Here is a 25,210-nt window from a genome sequence, read left to right on the forward strand (position 1 = left end):
GCTGTAGCCTCACGGCATTGGTCTTGAACCTTTAATGAGTAATGCACTGTTACACCCAGATCTCTCTTTTTCACCACTGGTTTCAATTCTGTTCCCTGTAGGGTGTATATATGTTCAGCATTAGTCCTACCCAAGTGCATAACACTACAAATTTCTAAGTTGGACATCATTTGTAATTCCGCCATTCAATTAGATCATGGCTGAGTTGTATCTTAAATAGTAACTTAAAATCGAGGCGTTGCCGGACCGGGAGCCAATGTAGGTCAGCGAGCACAGGGGGTGATGGCCGAACGGGACTTGATGCGAGTTTTTTTTTAATTTGCTTATTGGATGTGGGCGTCGCTGGCAAGGCCAGCATTTATTGTCCATCCCTAGTTTCCCTTGAGAAGGTGGTGGTGAGCCGCCTTCTTGAACCGCTGCAGTCCATGTGGTGAAGGTGCCCCCACAGTGCTGTTAGGGAGGGAGTTCCAGGATTTTGACCCACAGACGATGAAGGAACGGCCGATATATTTCCAAGTCAGGATGGTGTGTGACTTGGAGGGGGACCTGGAGGTGGTGGTGTTCCCATGCGCCCGCTGCCCTTGTCCTTCTAGGTGGAAGAGATCGCGGGTTTGGGAGGTGCTGCCGAAGAGTTAGAACATGGGCAACCGAGGTTTGGCTAAACTCACATTTACGGAAGGTGCAAGAGTAAAACCGCAGCATCATGGAGCAAAGGGTGACGCATGAAGAAAAGGGAGACACTAGCTGATGTAAGAAAGCTACTAGGCACTTGGTCTGAGTGTTAAACAAAGCTTTAATCAACAGTTTTACAACATGGAGGTCTAGTTTTGTCCTTCACTAGTTCCTGTTAAGAATGTCCCGCGCAAGCTGGGCCCATGCCCGAGTATTTATACTCTCCTTGGACAGCGCCACCCGCAGACCGCTCAGTTGATTCATGTCACTAGCCATGAGATTAGGAGAGTGGTAGTTCTGACAGATTTTATAATTAGGGGAATAGACCACCTATTTTGCAGCTGATGCTGGGAGTCCCAAATGGTATATTGCCTCCCAGGTGCCAGGTTAAGGGGAAATAATGGAGCAGGCAGGGAAAACCTAAGACGGAAATCATGGTTCATACAGCAACCAATGACCGGAAAAGGCAAGGTGGAGCACTTGTAGAGGATGTTTGAGGAGTTAGGTTCCAGACTAAGGGGCGAGACCTCAAGCTGGTAACCTCAGGATAACTCCTGGTGCCACAAGCTGAACAAATTAGGGAGAAGCAAATTTGACATGTCAACGTGTGGCTAGAAAGATTCCAAGGACAGTGGGACTTGTTCTGGTGCAGGGGGTGTTCTACAGGTGGGATGGGCTTCATCTGAACTGGATCTGGTACCAATGTCCTTGCAGAGAGCGTAAGTGACAGTGGGGGGATGGGGATGGGGGGGAGCAGAGGGGAGGGGCATTTAAATTAAGGAGACAGGGTAGTGGGGCAAATTGATCCCTCATTGATGGCCAAGGTTCAGTGGGTGAATGTACACCATCTATGGTACTAAGCCATCCAGGCTAAAAAGGGTCCATCTTTGATCCATGGTCTGTGATGATTTCAGCTGTAGCAGTGGAGGGGTAGGAGCGGGTTCCTGCACTATGGAGGCAAAACAAAATCAGTCAAGGATCCTGCTCCTGATTAATATACAGCAGACCCATATTGAAGTGTGGCTGCTGTATGAGGAAATGACCCGGCTTGGCTTTGAGACGTGGTCAACCAGTCCAGGAACACTTGCATCTTCAGGTTTGCAGATGAACAATGATCATAGAAACATAGAAGATAGGAGCAGGAGTAGGCCAGTCGGCCCCTCGAGCCTGCTCTGCCATTCAATGAGATCATGGCTGATCATCCAAATTTAGTACCCTGTCCCTGCTTTCTCCCCATATCCCTTGATCCCTTTAGCCTGAAGAAATATATCTAACTCGTTTTTGAATATATTTAATGAATTGGCCTCAACTGCCTTCTGTGGTAGAGAATTCCACAGGTTCACCACTCTCTGGGTGAAGAAATTCCTCCTCATCTCTGTCCTAAATGGCTTACCCCTTATCCTTAGACTGTGACCCCTGGTTCTGGACTCCCCCGCCATCGGGAACATCCTTCCTGCATCTAGTCTGTCTAGTCCTTTTAGCATTTTATAAGTTTCAATGAGATCCCCTCTCATTCTTCTAAACTCCAGCGAGTATAAGCCCAATCGACCCAATCTCTCCTCATACGTCATTCCTGCCATCCCAGGTATCAGTCTGGTGAATCTTCGCTGCACTCCCTCCATGGCAAGAACATCCTTCCTCAGATAAGGCGACCAAAACTGCACACAATACTCAAGGTGTGGTCTCACCAAGGCCCTGTACAACTGCAGCAAGACATCCTTGTTCCTGTACTCGAACCCTCTCGCTACGAAGGCCAACATACCATTTGCCTTCTTAACCGCCTGCTGCACCTGCATGCTTACCTTCAGCGACTGACGCACAAGGACACCCAGGTCTCGTTGCACTTCCCCTTCTCCCAATCTATTGCCGTTCAGAAAATAATCTGCCTTCCTGTTTTTGCCACCAAAGTGGATAACCTCGCATTTACCCACATTATACTGCATCTGCCATGCATCTGCCCAATCACCCAACCTGTCCAAATCATACTGGAGTTTCTCAGCATCCTCCTCACAGTACACACGCCCACCCAGCTTTGTGTCGTCTGCAAACTTGGAGATATTATATCTAGTTCCCTCGTCTAGGTCATTAATATATATTGTGAATAGCTGGGGTCCTAGGACCGATCCCTGCGGTACCCCACTAGTCACTGCCTGACACTCGGAAACTTACGCAAGGTACTGGAGGCTGTAACTATATAGTAGCAATATGGTGAACCAAACCCTGCTAAAGCATCAACCACTTTTCCGCAATCATAAACTTCGTATTCACCGGGGTATGGTAGTGTAGTGGTTATGTTACTGGACTGGCCTGGGCTAAAAGTTCAGAGTATTATGGGAGTTCTAATCCCAACATGTAGAATTTGAATTCAGTTTTTAAAAGCGTCTGGAAATAAAAAGCTGGTATCAGTAAAAGCGACTGTGAAACTGTCGGATTGTCATAGAAACATGCTTGATTAATCTACTGGAATTTTTTGAGGATGTAACTGGTAGAATAGATAAGGAAGAACCAGTGGATGTGGTGTATTTGGAATTTCAGAAGGCTTTCGATAAGGTCCCGCAAAAGAGATTGGCGTGCAAAGTTAAAGCACATGGGATTGGGGGTAAGGTACTGACTTGGATAGAGAACTGGTTGGCAGACAGGAAGCAAAGAGTTGGAATAAACGGGTCTTTTTCCAAGTGGCAGGCAGTGACTAGTGGGGTACCGCAGGGATCGGTCCTTGGACCCCAGCTATTCACAATATATATAAATGATCTAGACGAGGGAACTAGATGTAATATCTCCAAGTTTGCAGACGACACAAAGCTGGGTGGGCGTGTGTGCTGTGAGGAGGATGCTGAGAAACTCCAGTATGATTTGGACAGGTTGGGTGGTTGGGCAGAAGCATGGCAGATGCAGTGTAATGTGGATAAATGTGAGGTTAACCACTTTGGTGGCAAAAACAGGAAGACAGATTATTATCTGAACGGCAATAGATTGGGAAAAGGGGAAGTGCAACGAGACCTGGATGTCCTTGTGCACCAGTCGCTGAAGGTAAGCATGCAGGTGCAGCAGGCGGTTAAGAAGGCAAATGGTATGTTGGCCTTCATAGCGAGAGGATTTGAGTACATGAGCAAGGATGTCTTGCTGCAGTTGTACAGGGCCTTGGTGAGACCACATCTTGAGTATTGTGTGCAGTTTTGGTCGCCTTATCTGAGGAAGGGTGTTCTTGCCATGGAGGGAGTGCAGCGAAGATTCACCAGACTGATACCTGGGATGGCAGGAATGACATATGAAGAGAGATTGGGTCGGTTAGGCTTATATTCGCTAGAGTTTAGAAGAATGAGAGGGGATCTCATTGAAACTTATTAAATTCTAACAGGACTAGACAGACTAGATGCAGGAAGGATGTTCCCGATGGCGGGGGAGTCCAGAACCAGGGGTCACAGTCTAAGGATAAGGGGTAAGCCATTTAGGACAGAGATGAGGAGGAATTGCTTCACCCAGAGAGTGGTGAACCTGTGGAATTCTCTACCACAGAAGGCAGTTGAGGCCAATTCATTAAATATATTCAAGAAGGGGTTAGATATATTTCTTAAGTCTAAAGGGATCAAGGAATATGGGGCGAAAGCAGGGACAGGGTACTGAATTTGGATGATCAGCCATGATCTCATTGAATGGCGGAACAGGCTCGAGGGGCCGAATGGCCTACTCCTGCTCCTATCTTCTATGTTTCTATGAAACCCCCAAGCTGGGTCACTAATTTCCTTTAGGGAAGTAAGCCTGGCGTCCTTACCCAGTCTGGCTTACATGTGATTCCAGTCCCACTCCAACGTGGTTGATGCTTAACTGCGCCCTGAAGTGGCCCAGCGAGACACTCTGTTGTATCAAACCTGAGCAACTAGGGATGGGTAATAAATAACGGCCCACATCCCGATAATTAATTTTTAAAAATTTCAATGAAGCCAGTCTCACACAATGCCCTTGTAATGGTCCGTTAATCTGTTCTTCCAATTCTCCAGTTTTTGCTACTTTAGGACCCCCTGCAGCCCCCCCACCGCCGCAATGCTGCGTACTATTTCCCAAGCAAATGGACGAGTGCAACGTATCCAAGTTTGCCGACGATACAAAGATGGGAGGGAAAGCAGTGAGTGAGGAGGACATAAAAAACCTGCAAAAGGATATAGACAGGCTAAGTGAGTGGGCAAAAATTTGGCAGATGGAATATAATGTTGGAAAATGTGAGGTTATGCACTTTGGCAGAAAAAATCAAAGAGCAAGTTATTATCTAAATGGAGAGAAACTGCAAAGTGCTACAGTACAAAGGGATCTGGGGGTCCTGGTGCATGAAACACAGAAGGTTAGTATGCAGGTACAGCAGGTGATCAGGAAGGCCAATGGAATCTTGGCTTTTATTGCAAGGGGGACGGAGTATAAAAGCAGGGAAGTCTTGCTGCAGTTATACAGGGTACTGGTGAGGCCACACCTGGAATACTGCGTACAGTTTTGGTTTCCATATTTAAGAAACGATATACTTGCTCTCGAGGCAGTTCAGAGAAGGTTCACTCGGTTGATTCCGGAGATGAGGGGGTTGACTTATGAGGAAAGGTTGAGTAGGTTGGGCCTCTACTCATTGGAATTCAGAAGAATGAGAGGCGATCTTATCGAAACATATAAGATTGTGAGGGGGCTTGATCGGGTGGATGCGGTGAGGATGTTTCCACTGATGGGTGAGACTAGAACTAGGGGGCATAATCTTAGAATAAGGGGCTGCCCTTTCAAAACTGAGATGAGGAGAAACTTCTTCACTCAGAGGGAAGTAAATCTATGGAATTTGCTACCTCAGAGAGCTGTGGAAGCTGCAACATTAAATAAATTTAAAACGGAGGTAGACTGTTTCCTAGCAGATAAGGGAATTAGGGGTTACGGGGAGCGGGCAGGGAAGTGGACGTGAGTCTAAGTTCGGATCAGCCATGATCCTATTGAATGGCGGAGCAGGCCCGAGGGGCCGTATGGCCTACTCCTGCTCCTACTTCTTATGTTCTTATGAGTCCTGTCTGTCGGAATATCTTCCACTGTCAGCCCAGCCAAGATAGGGAACGCCATGCATTGCAAATCCTGGATATGAACCCAAGCCCATCAGGTGATTTACTAACTTCAGTGACCAGTATTACGTTGGAAATCCAATAGCTTCTGACCTCCTTTGGAAATAAATATCAAGAACCATTGATTCAACGATGACATTTACCCACTATTGAAGCTCTCATAGGACTATAGCTCCTCCTGACAGCAAGCAGGGACTTGAGCACAAAAATCTAGGCTGACGCTCCAGTGCAGTGCTGAGGGAGTGCTGCACTGTCGGTGGTGCCGTCTTTCGGATTAGACGTTAAGCCAAGGTCCTGTCTCCTCTCTCAGGTGGATGTAAAAGATCCCACGGCACTATTTTGAAGAAGAGCAGGGGAGTTCTCCCCGGTGTCCTGGGCCAATATTTATCCCCCAACCAGCATCACTAAAACAGATTATCTGGTCATTATCACATTGCTGTTTGTGGGAGCTTGCTGAGTGCAAAATTGGATGCCACGTTTCCCTACATTACAACAGTGACTACACTTCAAAAATACTTAATTGGCTGTAAAGCGTTTTGAGACGTCCGGTGGTCGTGAAATAAATGCAAGTCTTTCTTTCTTTTACAATGAAAAACACAAGATGAGACATAACTTATTTCCTCTATAATACAAGATAAGCCTATCTTGTTAGTGCTGTCACTTCCTGTTATCTCTCATTGGGGTGACTGAGTCATTAGCCCCTCAGGAGCTCACCACAACCTCCTCCTAACTCATTCTTTAAAGCAACAGCCTCTTCATGACAAGGTGTTTAGAAATCTTTAATCTGCTGGTTTGAAAACATATATGATGAAGTAAATTGCATTGATGTGGGAGACTGGGTGACTTAGTGGATTATGCGATTGGAACAGGAGGAGGCCATTCAGCCCCTCGAGCCTGTTCCACCATTCAACAAGATCATGGATGATCTGCACCTCAATTCCATTTCCTCACCTTTGCTCCATTTCCCTTGACACTGTTGTTAAATCTGTGAGTTGTTCAAGTAATTAATACTCAGACTTAATCAGTAACAATAAAACAGGTCTTTACTGGTTGGAGGTAGGGACTATACGTAGGTCTTTACTTCATGCCCACAGGCGGGAACTGAGGGGAGATCAGTACCCACAGTACTATTTATACCCCTATGGCCAGGAGTGGTACTGCGTATCACTACGCCCAACAAGTAGTGCAGTCCTGTCCATAGGTTCAAAGTAGCACACATATTACATACACAACATTCCTCCCTTCCTAGCTTTACAGTCATCTCCCCATTTAACATAACGTAATAACATATATACATATATAACTTCAGGTTTACATAACAGAATAACATAGATACATAGATAACTTCATGTCAAAACAGATCACAGATTCAGTCTCTGCGGAAAACAGTTCACAGATTCAATCTCTGTGGTGGAGTCGGTTCACGTTGCTGGAGTGACTCATTCAATAGTCCTTCCATGGATTTAACAGTTTGAACTTCCGAACTGAATTGGCTCCGTTCGGAGGGACCACGTGTGTGATCTGGTAGAGGTGATAATGGTTCAGATGGGTCATCTTCTGTTTTTACTTTTCTTTTTCTGCTTCTTGGAGACTCTCTGGGCTCCATTGTCAGCTGCCACAGCTGCCAGCTGCATGCGCAGTTCCTCCTTCTCTTCCTCCTGTTTCCGTCGTAGAGCCAGCTTCTCCCGATGTTCCGTAGACTTTTGGTGCTCCTCCATGATTTCTGCACTTTGGGAGTCGAAGTTACAAGCTGGGCAGGACAGGACATCGTAATATTCGGTGTCGTCCACCAGGTCATAGTAATATTCGGTGTCGTCCTGAGCTAGACCAGTGAGAGGGTCGTCTATTTCCTCCATACCCAGCTGGACGTTAGCCAGCTCTTGTTCCAAATCCAGACATCTTTCCTGAAGAGACTTCTTCATGCGTACCTCTTCATTCAGCTTTTTCTGGGCTTTCAGCAAGTCGTTTACTAATGACCTCATTTGAGATTTTACTACTTCAACTTCTTTTGGAGATTGATTGATCGGACTATTCAATCCCTCTACCGGAGCAGCTGTTTCAGCGGTCTGTTGTTCTACGTTGACGTGAGTCAGCGTACTTTTGGCATCCAAGGGCTGCTCTGTTGCAGTCATCTCAGTCTGTGTTGCCACCTCAGCTCTTCCAATAACCTTTGAGAGCTCCGAACCCCTTTCGTTTGAATATTGAAGTTCGTGTTCAAGTTTTTCCCATTTCAGAGTCCTGTCCTTCAGCATATGCAGGAGTTGGCTGACCGTTAACTCCTCTGACATCAGACGTTTTGTGTGCTCCTGCTCCATTTTCTCCATCAGCTGCTTCTGTTGTCTTTCCAGATTCTCCAACTCTATATCAAAGAACTCTTTCGTTGCATTCAACTCTTGCTCACAACGGCGAAGCATTTGTTCTAATTGCTGTTGTAGTTTGAAATGGAGTTGAGTTCGAGCCCGGTGTCCCTCAGAAATGGGCACATCAGTAGACTTGCCAGACTCAGAATCCACAGTTAAACTATGTTGTTGTTGCTCAGTGGAATTCTGTGCTGAAACTTTGTCTTTTGCACCTGAGTTGGGCTTACCATCATCCGTTCCAGAGTCTGGGCCGACTATCTTCACCGAGTTCTCACTCGTTATTGTTTGTAGGAAATGCCAGTCCATATTCATTTTCCTAATCCACTCCCGTCCTAGTAGTGGAGGACCTCCTTCAGATATCACATATAAGTCCATTATTTGACTGTCTTCGCCCTTGTGGACCACTGCAACCTCTATTTTCCCGATGGGGTACACTCTTTGCCCCGTGTATGTTTCCAATATAATCCCCGTATCCTGTAGGGGAATATGTTGGAATAACTTTCCGTAATCTTTCTTATTTATGACCGTCAATGCCGATCCAGTGTCCAATTCCAGTTTTACTTGGACTCCTTCTATCTGAAGAGTGACCCAAATTGTCTGGAGGTCTGCACCCTTACCAGCGTTGAGTACTCTTAAGCTAGCCAGTTCATTACTGCTAGCGTCTGAATCGGACTCCTGTTCGGTCACCTTGTGTACCTTTGCGTATTTTCCTTGCGGTGACTTCTTGTTGCTGGTCTTCTTCGCTGACCTGCATACTCTAGCTATATGTCCAAGCCTACCACAAGTTCTACATTCTTGGTTTTTAAACCAACACTGGTTCTGATCATGCGTTGTCTTTCCACAACGATAACATTTGCCAGAACTCACACCCAATTTGTGTGCACTGAGCTCCGGTGACCGTAGCTGCATTACTGCCGTGCCTCTCGCTGCAGCTTCGTGTGCTGCTGCCATAGTGACCGCCTTCTCAAGCGTCAGCTCATTCTCCTCGAGCAGTCGCTTTTGTGTATCCTGTTTAAATAAACCACACACAAATTTGTCTCGAAGTGCCTCTGTCAGTCCCGTTCCAAACTGGCAATATTTCGCTAATTTACGCAATTCCAGCAAATAATCAGCATTGCTTTCATGCTGTAGCTGCCTTCTGTCATAAAATTTAAATCGTTCCGCTAGCATCAGCGGCGTGGGGTTTAGATTATCTTTCAGGACAGTAACAATCTCATCGAACGTCTTATCCGCCGGTTCATCTGGTGATAACAGGTGTTTCAATTGCCCGTATGTCTTCGCACCCATTAAATTTAATAATGTTAGAGCTTTATCTTGGTCACGAATTTTATTGGCCTTACAATAATTTTTTACTCTTTCAACATATATGGCCCAATCTTCGAGGTCACTATCAAAGGTGCTAATATTCCCGTGTTTAGGCATTGTAGATTTGCAATTTCTCAGATTTTTTTTTTTTTTTACTGCTATCCAAGATGGCAGCTTCCCGCTCTTGCCGTCGTCCTCCGCCCACAAAATGGCGGTTTTCCCGCGCTTGGCGGTCTTCACCCGTCCCCCAACGCCGTCTCCCTTCAGCCCCCGAGTGCGGCCCTTATCTTCGCCGCGATCGCCCGAGTGCGGCCCTTATCAGCAGATGCGATCGCTGGATCGCGAAGCGGCTCTCGGCTCTTATCAGGAGATGCGATCGCTCTGTTGAAACGCCTCCCGCTCGAAGCGGCTCTCGCGCCCTATTCCTCCAGCTCCCCCAGCCCCGTTCGTGCGGCCAACGCGGTCGACTGCCTGTCGCGTCGCTGCCCGGCTCAGACAACGGCTTACCCACCACCAAGCTGGAGAAGAAGCTGACGGTCGCCGATGGAGGCTCCGAGGTCAGGATGTCTTCCAGTGGGGTGGAGAGGGTGGAAACCTCTCTGCAACGTTCTGGCTGTGGACGAAGCTGCCGTGGAGTGACTGCCGCAGGGTCCGAATCAGACTCGTCGCCAGTGTTAAATCTGTGAGTTGTTCAAGTAATTAATACTCAGACTTAATCAGTAACAATAAAACAGGTCTTTACTGGTTGGAGGTAGGGACTATACGTAGGTCTTTATTTCATGCCCACAGGCGGGAACTGAGGGGAGATCAGTACCCACAGTACTATTTATACCCCTATGGCCAGGAGTGGTACTGCGTATCACTACGCCCAACAAGTAGTGCAGTCCTGTCCATAGGTTCAAAGTAGCACACATATTACATACACAACAACTGTTACCTAATAAAAATCTATCGATCTGTCTTAAAAATTTCAATTGACTCCCAGCATCTGCAACCTGGGGAGAGCGTTCCAGATTTCCACCACCTTTGTGTGGAAAAAGTGCTTCCTGATTTCACTCCTGAACGGCCTGGCTCTAATTTCAAGGTTGTGCCCCTTTGTTTTGGATTCCCAGAGGAAATAGTTTCTCTGTATCTACCCTATCGAATCCCTTCATCACTTTAAAGAAGAAATTTCTCCCTGATCACCAAAAGACAATTGAGCAAACGCTTCAAGATACAGTCCTATGGTTTCAGGTGGAGCCACAGTTTTTTAGGCGGAAGGAGGCCATTCAGCCCCTCGAGCCTGTTCCACCATTCAATTAGATCATGACTGACCTAATGGTACAGAACAGTTGGATGCAGAATAAACCGCCCTCAACTCTGCGCCAACAGTGCGCCTGTACGCCAGGCTCAAGAAAAGCCTCCCAACACCATAGGTTTTCAAAGTGGGCTTTCCAGATTCTAGGTGGTCCACTAGGCCATCAGAGCTCTTTAGTCCTTTCTCTATTTGTTGATTTAACTGTAGTTTTATTATATTGATTAAAAAAAAATACTTCTGCCTTCAATGATAGGCTGCTGCAGCTTGGCTCAGTTGCTAACACTGTCTGAGGCAGAAGGTCGTGGGTTCAAGCCCCACTCCAGAGACTTGAGCACACAATCCAGTCTGACACTTGGAGGGAGTGCTGCACTGTCACAGGTGCCGTCTTTTGGATGAGATGTTAAACTGAGCTCCTGTCTGCCTGTTCAAGTGGATATGAAAGATCCCACGGCACTATTTTGAAGAGGAGCAGGGGGAGTTCTCCCCGGTGTCCTGGCCAATATTTATCTCTCAACAGACAGATTAACCAGCCATTTTATTTCATTGCTGTTTGTGGAACCTTGGTGTGTGTGAATTGGCTGTCATGTTTTTGTCTATATAACAGTGACTACACTTCAAAAAGTGCTTCATTGGCTGTAAAGCGCTTTGGGACGTACTGAGGTCATGAAAGATGCTAAATAAATGCAAATTCTTTCTTTCTTTCTTATGACCTGGGTTCAAATTCTGCCCAAACTGATGTGATGGAAGTCTCCTTCATCCCCTGACAGTAAGGTGAAAGGAGTTTGGGTCGTCCCAGTCCAGCTGGTGGCTTAAAACTACCCGTAATGGGCACTAAGTTAGCAAGCTCACTCAGAGAGCAAGGGTTAGTTGGTGTAGGAGATATAAAAATATTACAATAACAAAATACTGCAGATGTTGGAAATCCGAAATAACAACAGAAAATGCTGGAAAAACTCAGCAGGCCAGGCAACATCCGTGGAGAGAAAATAGAGTCAACGTTTCGGGTGAAAACCCTTTGTCAAGACTAAAGAAGCACAGGAAATGAAATAGATTAAGAGGCCAGGCTGGGAGAGAACAAAAGAGAAGAGACATTAAGAGGTATTCAAAATGAGACGAGATGGTGATAGGACTAGTGGAGACAAAAGACGGCTCTAGATTAGGTGTGAAATGCGCTGGCAGAATGGGAGACAGCTGCCATGTGGGAGAGAAAAAAAGGGGGAAGGGGGGCGGGGGGGGGGGGGAAGACCAAAACAAAGGTGTGGATAAAAAATATAAGTAAAAATGTAATGGGGGCCGAGGTTATGATCTGAAATTGTTGAACTCGATATTGAGTTCGGAAGGCTGTAAAGTGCCTAATCGGAAGATGAGGTACTGTTCCTTGAGTTAAAAATATTACACTGTTCAAATATTGAAGCATTCTTGAGAACCCCATTTCTAACTTCTGGGTGTCTGAGCTACCAAAGGGAAACTGCGAAAAGAAAGACCTACATTTATATAGCACCACATCACATCTCTCAATGCTTCACATACAATTAATTACTTTGAGATGCAGTGATTGATACTATAGAGAAACATGGTGGCCATTTTGCACACAGCAAGATCCCATAACCAGAAATAAAAATAACTTTGCATTTATATAGCGCCTTTCACATCCTTAAGATGTCCCAAACAATGTTCCTGTTAAGCTGCGGTCTGGAGATCCCGCGCAGCCGGCTCACCGGCTTTTAAATGGAAAAACCGCACATGCGCGGAAATTTGAAAGGGCGGCGCAGCCCATCAAAGGGACCAAGCACCCAAAAAAAAATTAGAGGGAACATTGGCCCCAAATTGCTGTATAGCCAATGAAATACTTTTGAAGTGTAGTCACTGTTATATAGACAAACACGGCAGCCAATTTGCGCACAGCAAGCTCCCACAAACAGCAATGGGATAAATTAACAGATCTTCTGTTTTTAGGTGTTGATTGAGGGCCAGGACACCATGGGATAACTCCCTCTGCTTTTCTACTAATAGTGCCGTGCGGTCTTTTATGTCCACCTGAGAGAAACATAGAAACATACTAAGCAGGAGTAGGCCATTCGGCCCCTCGAGCCTGCTCCGCCATTCAATGAGATCATGGCTGATCATCCAAATTCAGTACCCTGTCCCTGCCTTCTCCCTATATCCCTTGATCCCTTTAGCCTTAAGAAATATATCTAACTCCTTCTTGAATATATTTAATGAATTGGCCCCAACTGCCTTCTGTGGTAGAGAATTCCACAGGTTCACCACTCTCTGGGTGAAGAAATTCCTCCTCATCTCTGTCCTAAATGGCTTACCCCTTATCCTTAGACTGTGACCCCTGGTTCTGGACTCCCCGGCCATCGGGAACATCCTTCCTGCATCCAGTCTGTCCAGTCCTGTTAGAATTTTATAAGTTTCAATGAGATCCCCTCTCATTCTTCTGAACTCCAGCGAGTATAAGCCCAATCGACCCAATCTCTCCTCATACGTCATTCCTGCCATCCCAGGTATCAGTCTGGTGAATCTTCGCTGCACTCCCTCCATAGCAAGAACATCCTTCCTCAGATAAGGCGACCAAAACTGCACACAATACTCAAGGTGTGGTCTCACCAAGGCCCTGTACAACTGCAGCAAGACATCCTTGTTCTTGTACTCGAACCCTCTTTCTACGAACGCGAACATACCATTTGCCTTCTTAACCGCCTGCTGCACCTGCATGCTTACCTTCAGCGACTGGTGCACAAGGACACCCAGGTCTTGTTGCACTTCCCCTTCTCCCAATCTATTGCCGTTCAGATAATAATCTGCCTTCCTGTTTTTGCCACCAAAGTGGATAACCTCGCATTTATCCACTTTATACTGCATCTGCCATGCTTCTGCCCAATCACCCAACCTGTCCAAATCATACTGGAGTTTCTCGGCATCCTCCTCACAGCACACACGCCCACCCAGCTTTGTGTCATCTGCAAACTTGGAGATATTACGTCTAGTTCCCTCGTCTAGATCATTTATATATATTGTGAATAGCTGGGATCCTAGGACCGATCCCTGCGGAACCCCACTAGTCACTGCCTGCCACTCAGAAAAAGACCCGTTTATTCCAACTCTTTGCTTCCTGTCTGCCAACCAGTTCTTTCTCCAAGTCTGTACCTTGCCCCCAATCCCATGTGCCTTAACTTTACACGCTAATCTCTTATGCGGGACCTTATCGAAAGCCTTCTGAAAGTCCAAATGCACCACATCCACTGGTTCTCCCTTATCTATTTTACCAGTTACATCCTCAAAAAATTCCAGTAGATTAGTCAAGCATGATTTACCTTTTGTAAATCCATGTTGACTTTGTCCGATCCTGTCACTGTTTTCCAAGTGCTCTGCTATTACATCTTTTATAATGGACTCCAGCATTTTCCCCACTACCGATGTCAGGCTTACCGGTCTATAATTCCCCGTTTTCTCTCTACCACCTTTTTTGAATAGTGGGGTAACATTAGCTACCCTCCAAACGATGGGAACTGTTCCAGAGTCTATTGAATTTTGGAAGATGACCAGCAATGCATCTACTATTTCTAGGGACACTTCCTTAAGTACTGTGGATGGTGGACCTGAGAGGACAGACGAGGGCTTGGTAGGCTAGATATGAAAGGCTCATGCACTAACGTATTGAGCCATCCAGTCCCTCCACCTTCAATGCCTTTTCAGGCAGATGATCTGACGGCCACCATCTAGACTGGTGTTAAAATCGGAAGCCTGATCAATTGTGCAGGTGTGAGCATGCTGTGCCACTCTGAAGACGGTGGCTATGCAAAGTATTGACTCAATTACATCTCTCATGTCTGACATCAGCCTGTAGGTGCACTGAATCTGCCTCAGTGTGTGTTTACTCGTGGCCAAGCTTGAGAGCTCCAGGAACCTGCGGCAGATTGGGAGGATTTTTTTTAAAAAAAAGGTATGTTTATCTTCATAGTGTTGCCCAGCTGAATGAGCCCATGCATTGGCGGTCAGCAGCACTGCTGCAGTCTGAAAGTGTCTTAAGACCCTGGGTATTGTTTGTGTGTTGATGTGTTTGTACATTGTGTTCTTTTGGTTGTGTGTGTGTACGTACATGTGTGTTTACTTGAGAAACATAGGTGCAACCAGCAACAACAACTTGTATTTATATAGCACCTTTAAACAAAGAAAGACTATCATTTCTATAGCACCTTTCACAACCTCAGGACGTCCCAAAGCGCTTTACAGCCAATGAAATACTTTTGAAGTGGAGTCACTGTTGTAATGTAGGAAACGCAGCAACCAATTTGCGCACAGCAAGCTCCCACAAACAATAATGTGATAAATGACCAGATCATTCTTTTTTAAGTGATGTTGGCTGAAGGGTAAATATTGGCCAGCACGCCGGGGAGATCTCCCCTGCTCTTTGTCCAAATAGTGGCCATGGGATCTTTTATGTCCACCAAGACGGCATCTCCGACAGTGCAGCACTCACTCAGTACTGGGTGTGAGCTTGTTTGTTTGTGTGTGTGAGTTAGGGTGTGTGTGTGTGTGCATTTGAGTGTGAGTTTGGTGAGTGTGGGTGTGAAGTTTGGGTGTGGGGGTGAGTGTGTGTTTGTGAGTTTGGGTGAGTGTGTGTGTGTGAGTTAATGTGAGTGTGAGTTTGGGTGTGAGAGAGAGTGTAAGTTTGGGTTTGGTTTGTGAGTGTGAATTTGGTGAGTGTGGGTGTGTTAGTGTGAGTTTGGGTGAGTTTGAGTTTGGCGTGAGTATGAGTTTGAGTGAGTGTGTGTGAGTTTGGGTGAATGTGTGTGAGTTTGGGTGAGTGTGTGAGTTTGGTGTGAGTGTGAGTTTGTGTGTGTGAGTGTGAGTTTTGGTGAGTGTGAGTTTTGGTGAGTGTGTGTGAGTGTGAGTTTGGGTGAGTGTGTGTGAGTTTGGGTGTGATTGGTGTGTGAATGAGTGTGATTGGTGAGTGTGTGAATTAGTTTGGGTTTGTTGGATGTATTGGGTGAGTGAGTTGGGTGAGTGTGAGTTTGGGTGTGTTGGGTGAGTGTGAGTTGGGTGTGTTGGATGAGTGTGACTTTGGGTGTGTTAGGTGAGTGTGAGTGGGTGTGTTGGGTGAGTGTGAGTTGGGTGTGTTGGGTGAGTGTGTGTTTGTGAGTGGGTGAGTTGGGTGGGTGTGAGTTGGTTGTGTTGGATGAGTGTGAGTTGGGTGTGTTGGATGAGTGTGAGTTGGGTGTATTGGGTGAGTGTGAGTTGGGTGTGTTGGGTGAGTGTGAGTTGGGTGGGTGTGTTCGGTGAGTTTGAGTTGGGTGAGTGTGAGTTTGGGTGAGTGTGAGTTTGGTGAGTGTGAGTTGGGTGAGTGTTATTTGGTGTGTTGGGTGAGTGTGAGTGGGTGTGTTGGGTGAGTGTGAGTTGGGTTAGTTTGGTGAGTGTGAGTTTGGCGAGTGTGTGTTGGGTGAGTGTGAGTTGGGTGAGTGTTATTTGGTGAGTTGGGGTGATTGTGAGTTGGGGTGAGTGTGAGTTGGGTGAGTGTGAGTTGGGGTGTGTCAGGTGTGTGTGTGTTGGGTGAGTGTGAGTTGGGGTGTGTCAGGTGTGTGTGTGTTGGGGTGAGTGTGAGTTGGGCGGTGCTAGTTGGGTGAGTGTGAGTTGGGTGTCTGCCGGTGGGGCCGCTGCCGCTTTAAGAGCCGTTTCCCTTTTAAGGCGCGCCAGAGCGAGGCTGCGGTGAGGTCGGGAGAAAGAGAGCTCGAGCGGCCCGGCACAGAGAGAGGCGGCAGGCCCGAGACTGACTGAGGTACCGGGGCCCGGGGAGAGAGACTGAGGTACCGGGGCCAGAGAGAGAGAGAGAGAGGAGAGAGAGAGAGGAGAGAGAGAGAGAGAGAGAGAGAGATACCGGGGCCCGAGAGAGAGAGAGAGAGAGAGAGAGAGAGAGACTGAGGTACCGGGGCCCGGAGCGAGAGAGAGAGAGACTGAGGTACCGGGGCCCGAGAGAGAGAGAGAGAGAGAGAGAGACTGAGGTACCGGGGCCCGAGAGAGAGAGAGAGAGAGAGAGAGAGACTGAGGTACCGGGGCCCGGAGAGAGAGAGAGACTGAGGTACCGGGGCCCGGAGAGAGAGAGAGACTGAGGTACCGGGGCCCGGAGAGAGAGAGAGACTGAGGTACCGGGGCCCGGAGAGAGAGAGAGACTGAGGTACCGGGGCCCGGAGAGAGAGAGAGACTGAGGTACCGGGGCCCGGAGAGAGAGAGAGACTGAGGTACCGGGGCCCGGAGAGAGAGAGAGACTGAGGTACCGGGGCCCGGAGAGAGAGAGAGACTGAGGTACCGGGGCCCGGAGAGAGAGAGAGACTGAGGTACCGGGGCCCGGAGAGAGAGAGAGACTGAGGTACCGGGGCCCGGAGAGAGAGAGAGACTGAGGTACCGGGGCCCGGAGAGAGAGAGAGACTGAGGTACCGGGGCCCGGAGAGAGAGAGAGACTGAGGTACCGGGGCCCGGAGAGAGAGAGAGACTGAGGTACCGGGGCCCGGAGAGAGAGAGAGACTGAGGTACCGGGGCCCGGAGAGAGAGAGAGACTGAGGTACCGGGGCCCGGAGAGAGAGAGAGACTGAGGTACCGGGGCCCGGAGAGAGAGAGAGACTGAGGTACCGGGGCCCGGAGAGAGAGAGAGACTGAGGTACCGGGGCCCGGAGAGAGAGAGAGACTGAGGTACCGGGGCCCGGAGAGAGAGAGAGACTGAGGTACCGGGGCCCGGAGAGAGAGAGAGACTGAGGTACCGGGGCCCGGAGAGAGAGAGAGACTGAGGTACCGGGGCCCGGAGAGAGAGAGAGACTGAGGTACCGGGGCCCGGAGAGAGAGAGAGACTGAGGTACCGGGGCCCGGAGAGAGAGAGAGACTGAGGTACCGGGGCCCGGAGAGAGAGAGAGACTGAGGTACCGGGGCCCGGAGAGAGAGAGAGACTGAGGTACCGGGGCCCGGAGAGAGAGAGAGACTGAGGTACCGGGGCCCGGAGAGAGAGAGAGACTGAGGTACCGGGGCCCGGAGAGAGAGAGAGACTGAGGTACCGGGGCCCGGAGAGAGAGAGAGACTGAGGTACCGGGGCCCGGAGAGAGAGAGAGACTGAGGTACCGGGGCCCGGAGAGAGAGAGAGACTGAGGTACCGGGGCCCGGAGAGAGAGAGAGACTGAGGTACCGGGGCCCGGAGAGAGAGAGAGACTGAGGTACCGGGGCCCGGAGAGAGAGAGAGACTGAGGTACCGGGGCCCGGAGAGAGAGAGAGACTGAGGTACCGGGGCCCGGAGAGAGAGAGAGACTGAGGTACCGGGGCCCGGAGAGAGAGAGAGACTGAGGTACCGGGGCCCGGAGAGAGAGAGAGACTGAGGTACCGGGGCCCGGAGAGAGAGAGAGACTGAGGTACCGGGGCCCGGAGAGAGAGAGAGACTGAGGTACCGGGGCCCGGAGAGAGAGAGAGACTGAGGTACCGGGGCCCGGAGAGAGAGAGAGACTGAGGTACCGGGGCCCGGAGAGAGAGAGAGACTGAGGTACCGGGGCCCGGAGAGAGAGAGAGACTGAGGTACCGGGGCCCGGAGAGAGAGAGAGACTGAGGTACCGGGGCCCGGAGAGAGAGAGAGACTGAGGTACCGGGGCCCGGAGAGAGAGAGAGACTGAGGTACCGGGGCCCGGAGAGAGAGAGAGACTGAGGTACCGGGGCCCGGAGAGAGAGAGAGACTGAGGTACCGGGGCCCGGAGAGAGAGAGAGACTGAGGTACCGGGGCCCGGAGAGAGAGAGAGACTGAGGTACCGGGGCCCGGAGAGAGAGAGAGACTGAGGTACCGGGGCCCGGAGAGAGAGAGAGACTGAGGTACCGGGGCCCGGAGAGAGAGAGAGACTGAGGTACCGGGGCCCGGAGAGAGAGAGAGACTGAGGTACCGGGGCCCGGAGAGAGAGAGAGACTGAGGTACCGGGGCCCGGAGAGAGAGAGAGACTGAGGTACCGGGGCCCGGAGAGAGAGAGAGACTGAGGTACCGGGGCCCGGAGAGAGAGAGAGACTGAGGTACCGGGGCCCGGAGAGAGAGAGAGACTGAGGTACCGGGGCCCGGAGAGAGAGAGAGACTGAGGTACCGGGGCCCGGAGAGAGAGAGAGACTGAGGTACCGGGGCCCGGAGAGAGAGAGAGACTGAGGTACCGGGGCCCGGAGAGAGAGAGAGACTGAGGTACCGGGGCCCGGAGAGAGAGAGAGACTGAGGTACCGGGGCCCGGAGAGAGAGAGAGACTGAGGTACCGGGGCCCGGAGAGAGAGAGAGACTGAGGTACCGGGGCCCGGAGAGAGAGAGAGACTGAGGTACCGGGGCCCGGAGAGAGAGAGAGACTGAGGTACCGGGGCCCGGAGAGAGAGAGAGACTGAGGTACCGGGGCCCGAGAGAGAGAGAGAGACTGAGGTACCGGGGCCCGAGAGAGAGAGAGACTGAGGTACCGGGGCCCGAGAGAGAGAGAGACTGAGGTACCGGGGCCCGAGAGAGAGAGAGACTGAGGTACCCGGGGCCCGAGAGAGAGAGAGAGACTGAGGTACCGGGGCCCGAGAGAGACTGAGGTACCGGGGCCCGAGAGAGAGAGAGAGACTGAGGTACCGGGGCCCGAGAGAGAGAGAGAGACTGAGGTACCGGGGCCCGAGAGAGAGAGAGAGACTGAGGTACCGGGGCCCGAGAGAGAGAGAGAGACTGAGGTACCGGGGCCCGAGAGAGAGAGAGAGACTGAGGTACCGGGGCCCGAGAGAGAGAGAGAGACTGAGGTACCGGGGCCCGAGAGAGACTGAGGTACCGGGGCCCGAGAGAGAGAGAGAGACTGAGGTACCGGGGCCCGAGAGAGAGAGAGAGACTGAGGTACCGGGGCCCGAGAGAGACTGAGGTACCGGGGCCCGAGAGAGAGAGAGAGACTGAGGTACCGGGGCCCGAGAGAGAGAGAGAGACTGAGGTACCGGGGCCCGAGAGAGAGAGACTGAGGTACCGGGGCCCGAGAGAGAGAGACTGAGGTACCGGGGCCCGAGAGAGAGAGACTGAGGTACCGGGGCCCGAGAGAGAGAGAGAGACTGAGGTACCGGGGCCCGAGAGAGAGACTGAGGTACCGGGGCCCGAGAGAGAGAGACTGAGGTACCGGGGCCCGAGAGAGAGAGAGACTGAGGTACCGGGGCCCGAGAGAGAGAGACTGAGGTACCGGGGCCCGAGAGAGAGAGACTGAGGTACCGGGGCCCGAGAGAGAGAGAGACTGAGGTACCGGGGCCCGAGAGAGAGACTGAGGTACCGGGGCCCGAGAGAGAGACTGAGGTACCGGGGCCCGAGAGAGAGACTGAGGTACCGGGGCCCGGCACTGGCACAGGGCGGCCGGCGGGCTGGGTCCGGGGCGGGGAGGAGGCCGCCGCTCGCTGGTGGAGCCACCGCCTTGCTCACACTCGGTCCCGGCCGCTCCTCACCCGGAAGGCCGGGCCGGGTTGTGTTGGGCGGCCGGGACCTCCTGAGCCGGGTCCGGCACCCCGGGGGGCGGTGGGTTGGGGGAGTCGTGGCTCCTACCGGGGAGACCCGGACCCGGGGAGCTCAGTTCTCACTCTCGTGGGGGGCCAGGCTCTAGAGTTCGGAGCACCCCCACCCGGCCCGGGGGGTGGGAGTATTGATGGGGTTGGTCTGAGGGTGGAGACGAGGGCATTGATGGGGTTGGCCTGAGGGTGGGGGTGAGAGCATTGATGGGGTTGGCCTGAGGGTGGGGGTGAGGGCATTGATGGGGTTGGCCTGAGGGTGGGGGTGAGAGCATTGATGGGGTTGGCCTGAGGGTGGGGGTGAGGGCATTGATGGGGTTGGCCTGAGGGTGGGGGTGAGGGCATTGATGGGGTTGGCCTGAGGGTGGGGGTGAGGGCATTGATGGGTGGGGACGAGGGCATTGATGGGGTTGGCCTGGGGGTGAGCTGAGTGGGGGGGGGCGGGTGTGGAGTGATGCGGGTGGGCTGGGGGTGGCTCCTGTACAGCAAATCCCAGTGTATCCTGGTGTGGCACCAGTCTGGAGTGTGGACCATGGAGGTGGCTGTGCCCAGGCAGGAGCAATTTCAAAAAAGATGCCAGCTTGCAATCTCCTGTATGTCCTTTTGATTTGAAGGGGAAAAAATAAATGTGCAGGCTAGAAAAATCAGCAGCCAGACGTAACGAGCCTGTGAAACTTTCTTACTCTGCCCACTTGAACTGAAAACGGTTCACTGCCAGAGAACTCTGCAGCGTCTGGGTGGAGTAACAGTGGGCACAGGTCTCTCCGTGGTGCTTGGTGTTGAATTCAAGTTGTTTTTATGCTGGCAGGTGTTGGGTGGGTTAAATGAAAAAAGGCTCCCAGTATTTACACCAAATCTGGCTCCCATATTTGTAGATCCAGTTTATTTTTTCCCTCCTGGATCTATGATTCTGGTGCGGAGAGGTGTAAACAATTCTTGCAGTCTCTGGGAATCCAACCCGCACATGCATGTGAGTGATTTTGCGTGCGGTGCCACAGTATGTTTTTTGGATGGGACCGATATACTAAGAAAACTTGGTGACAGGCAGCAAATGGTGGAAATACATAGCCAGGTCATTTAGAGAGGAAGATGCACTAATGTTTTGGGTGGCCCCATCCATCAGAACTAATTCATCTCAATTTTTAGTATATAAATGTACCACTCCCGTGATCCAATTCTGGACTCTTGCTTTTCAATTGATGTTTAATGTGAAATACATCAGCCTCTGATTTCAAGTAGCAGACATTTTATTGCTGCAGTTTTATAGTGCTTTTCGAGATCCTGTTTTTGCAAATCATCTGAAGCACCGAATTGGTTTGTTTTAGTTACTTAATCTGACTTGCTATATCTGATCGACCTCGTCGTTTTTGAGAATATGAAGGGCTACCCAAGATGAATGCAGATACGTTGTGTGGCTCTACACTAACTTTCTGTAGTTATGAAGGGACCCTGAGTAAATTGATGAGTTTGAAGTGTACATAATAAAACTATTTAACTGGTCAGTGAATGTGAAGGGAGGTTTTTTGATTTATTTTTCCTGATGATAAATAGAAAACAAAAATTGGGAAGGGTGGAAATCTGAAATAGACTGGAAACTACAATAAATGCAAAATACTGCTACACATGGGAGCGAAGTCAGGATCTGCAAACACTGCTTGACCTGTGTATTTCCAGCCCTTTATTTGATCTCTGAAAACCTTTGCATTTGATGCATGTTTCTTTTTATAACTGATTTTTCTGACTGATATTCCCCACCACATTATTGTAAATAGCCCAGCACTACTCCAGACTGGTGCAGGTGACGATCCACATTATTGTAAATAGCCCAGCACTACTCCAGACTGGTGCAGGTGACGATCCACATTATTGTAAATAGCCCAGCACTACTCCAGACTGGTGCAGGTGACGATCCTTATTTAAAAGGTGTGGTGCGGTGCATTGCAAGCAATTCACTCCTACCTGTAATCGTTGTGTGTGCTGATTGGCTCCTGACTCTCCTTCCTTATTCTGTGATGTTTATTTAAGGATCCCCTTGTGATACGGGCTTCTGTTTAGTGCTTTGTAAGTCATTGCTCCCACCCTGAGGTGAAAGCTGTGGCGTTTTGAACTTTGAAACGTGGCTGGTTACTTCACTTGGAAGTGTTTCTGTTGTGCAGTTGTGATGGGCAGTGTTCTTGTAGGATTTCAGTAAGCATAATGGTGAGTGTGTAATTTTTATACCACATCTACCTGAACTTGGACAATACCTGGCACTGCAACTATAGATTTTGTCCTTGAGCTGTGTTCGGAGAGCATTTTGAGTTGTATCACACTTGGGCGAAGGAGCAGTGGTTGGAGCATTTAATGCCATGAAAGTTTGTTGGCATAGTGTGATTTTTCTTTCATTAAATTTTGTACCATGCCAGTAGCTGTACATTCCACCATGCAATAGCATTGTGTAACTAGTGATGTTTCCTTCAGTGTTACGAGTTCAAATAAAATTAAACCAATTCCGCCTCTTTGAGCTTGTACAGTAATGTGAACTGAGCATCCCTGTTTGGACTGAGCAGAGCGTTGGCTTAGGATGTTTGTTGGAGAGTTTAAAATGTCTGTATAGTCAGCATCTACTTTTAAGATTGAAAGCCTCCATTTGATTAAAATAACTTGTTTGTGATTTAGATTAGTCAGTGCTTAATGCAAACTTATCCAACCCGATGAGATCAAACATGGTTTGGCGTCGACTTGCTTTAAACTTTTAATGTGTTGTACAAGACTGAGTTGGCCTTGTCAATGCTTCTGTCTTCTACAAGTAGCGGTACACTATAAGGAGAGATGACTTCTGGTTCAAGTATTGAGTAAATATGATGTCACTGCAGTTGAAAAGAAACGGTTGCTTTTTGACATTGAAGAGTGCCGTTGCCACACCGGAAGAACAACACAGAAACGTCTGCATGGTTTGAAAGAAGCTTCAAAAACTAGGTAAGCCTTCGACAGCCCTGCGGGATTGTGTATGACTGGACAATGTTTCATCACAGCAGTTTTAAGCGGAGTGAATGACATTGGGTTTTAGTCGACTTCTTTCTCTACCAGAAGAGGAGTTGCGCAAGTTGAGCTTCAGAGCCGATTGATTGATTGATTGAATTGTAATGTAAAGTTCATGCCCTGTTTTACTGTAATTGTATTGCCAAATTGAGCACAGAATATGCTGGTGTTGGTAGTTACTGGCATTACGAAACTGACAGGTTGTTGGACACAATCCTAACCTGACAGAGATGCTTAACGCAGCGTGTTTTGTCTTAACTGCAAAGAGTACAAGCTTCCTGCGTTTGTCTTAACTGCATGTATATGTGGGAATGAAACCTTTTAAGTCTTAAACTGGGAAGAAGCGTACTGCTGTTTGTGATCTCGGTGTCTTGCGCACTTCCTGTTTTAGCATAAGGTCTTTATTGTAGAATTAGAGCATTTAAAAATTGTGCAACAATTTTAACTCGACTTGGACGCAGTAATTGTGGGGTACAGGGTGGGGTACAAACCTAGGCATTTTTTCCTGATTCTTTCCTTTGTAGTGTTGCCAGGTTCCGCCCTGGCTTGTCTTCCTCCATCCCTTGCCATTGTCAATGAAACCCTTAGTCACACCCCTGTTACCTTCAGGCTTTTTCTGCTGTGTTCTCCTCCTGAGCTCCACATTACACAATCTACACTTTGTCCAAAGCTGCCTGCGTCATCCTATCTTACACCAGGCCCCACTTTCCCATTACCTCTGTCCTCACCCAAGTCCTTGCATTCAAAATCTCTTGCCCTTGTTTACAAATCCCTCCACAGCTTTGCTTGAGTCTACCTCTGCAACCTCCTTCAATCCTGTCGCAACCCATGACCTTCGTCTTCTGACCCTGGCCTCCTATGTATTCAACCCCCTAGCCACCACCCCACTATTGATAGCAGAGCCATCAGCTGTCGGTCTATTCAACTCCCTTCTAAACTGTCTGTTGTTACTTTATCTGTCTTTTAAAAAATGTTTGTTCCAAACTTATCTTTTGTATTGTCCCTACTTTTCAGTGTAATGCTTGGGGCATTTTGCACAGTAAAAGCACAAGTCCTAGTACCTGTCGTGGTAGTCATTTTTAAATGATTTTCTAGTGACTAATGTCGATGGTTCTTAGAAACTTTTTTGACTACTTTTGTAGAGAACACAAAGACCCAGATAGTTCACTGGAAATATATGTGGAGTATAGGTACCTGGAACCATGGGGCCCCGATCACAGAATCACAGAATCACAGAAACCCCACAGTGCAGATAGAGGCCATTTCGGCCCATCGAGCCTGCACCGACACATATCCCACCCGACCCCCGTAACCCCTATACCAACACATGTCCCACCCTATCCCTGTAACCCCACGTATTTAATCCCCCTAACACTAAGGGTCAATTTATCATAGCCAATCAACCTAACCCGCACATCTTTGGACTGTGGGAGGAAACCGGAGCACCCGGAGAAAACCCACGCAAACACGGGGAGAATGTGCAAACTCCACACAGAACAGTCGCCCGAGGCCGGATTCGAACCCGGGTCTCTGGCGCTGTGAGGCAACAGTGCTAACCACTATGCCACCGTGCCGCAATTTCATCTTCCCAAATTCCCAGGATTTGCAGTGGGGGGGAAATTTGCTGGGCTTGCAGAAGTGACTGCTTTTGTAGCAGATATTTTATTGGTAGCAGTGTTGCATTTTTGTATAATTTGTTCCTACATGTGAAATATTTGTTCAATGCTACATTTGGCAGAATTCCATTTCCTGTCACTGTTCCTGACGTCTGTCAGGACATTCCACATCCTTTGGACATGTTTAAAAAATAATCTGAAGCCCCCAGGTTTAATGCGTGGTCTGTGTTGAGTTAGCTATCCTCAGCTGGACTAGCAGGAGGATAGAGCCAAGATCGTGGGTAAAAAAGGGAGTGGAAATAGGCCAGAATTGCTGCTCGGTGACGTTTGTTTTCCTCCCTCCCCCACTTT

General features: G+C 49.2%; 1 protein-coding gene across 5 annotated transcripts in view; it reads left to right on the forward strand.

Annotated features, from left to right (window-relative positions):
* The first annotated feature begins 16,383 nt into the window (after positions 1–16,383).
* The window catches only part of rap1aa (RAP1A, member of RAS oncogene family a), a 121,730-nt gene continuing 112,903 nt past the window's right edge, over positions 16,384–25,210 (forward strand). The window contains exons 1-2 of one of the 5 annotated variants that reach the window (XM_086011038.1): positions 22,286–22,421; positions 23,078–23,180. The gene's annotated coding sequence lies outside the window, so the exon portion shown is untranslated. The other 4 variants (XM_086011036.1, XM_086011040.1, XM_086011039.1 and 1 more) reach the window with 4 other exon arrangements.

Source organism: Somniosus microcephalus, chromosome 18 (assembly GCF_052327205.1).
Source record: "Somniosus microcephalus isolate GS21.2 chromosome 18, FLI_Smic_1.0, whole genome shotgun sequence".
Classification (NCBI taxonomy): Eukaryota; Metazoa; Chordata; class Chondrichthyes; order Squaliformes; family Somniosidae; genus Somniosus; species Somniosus microcephalus.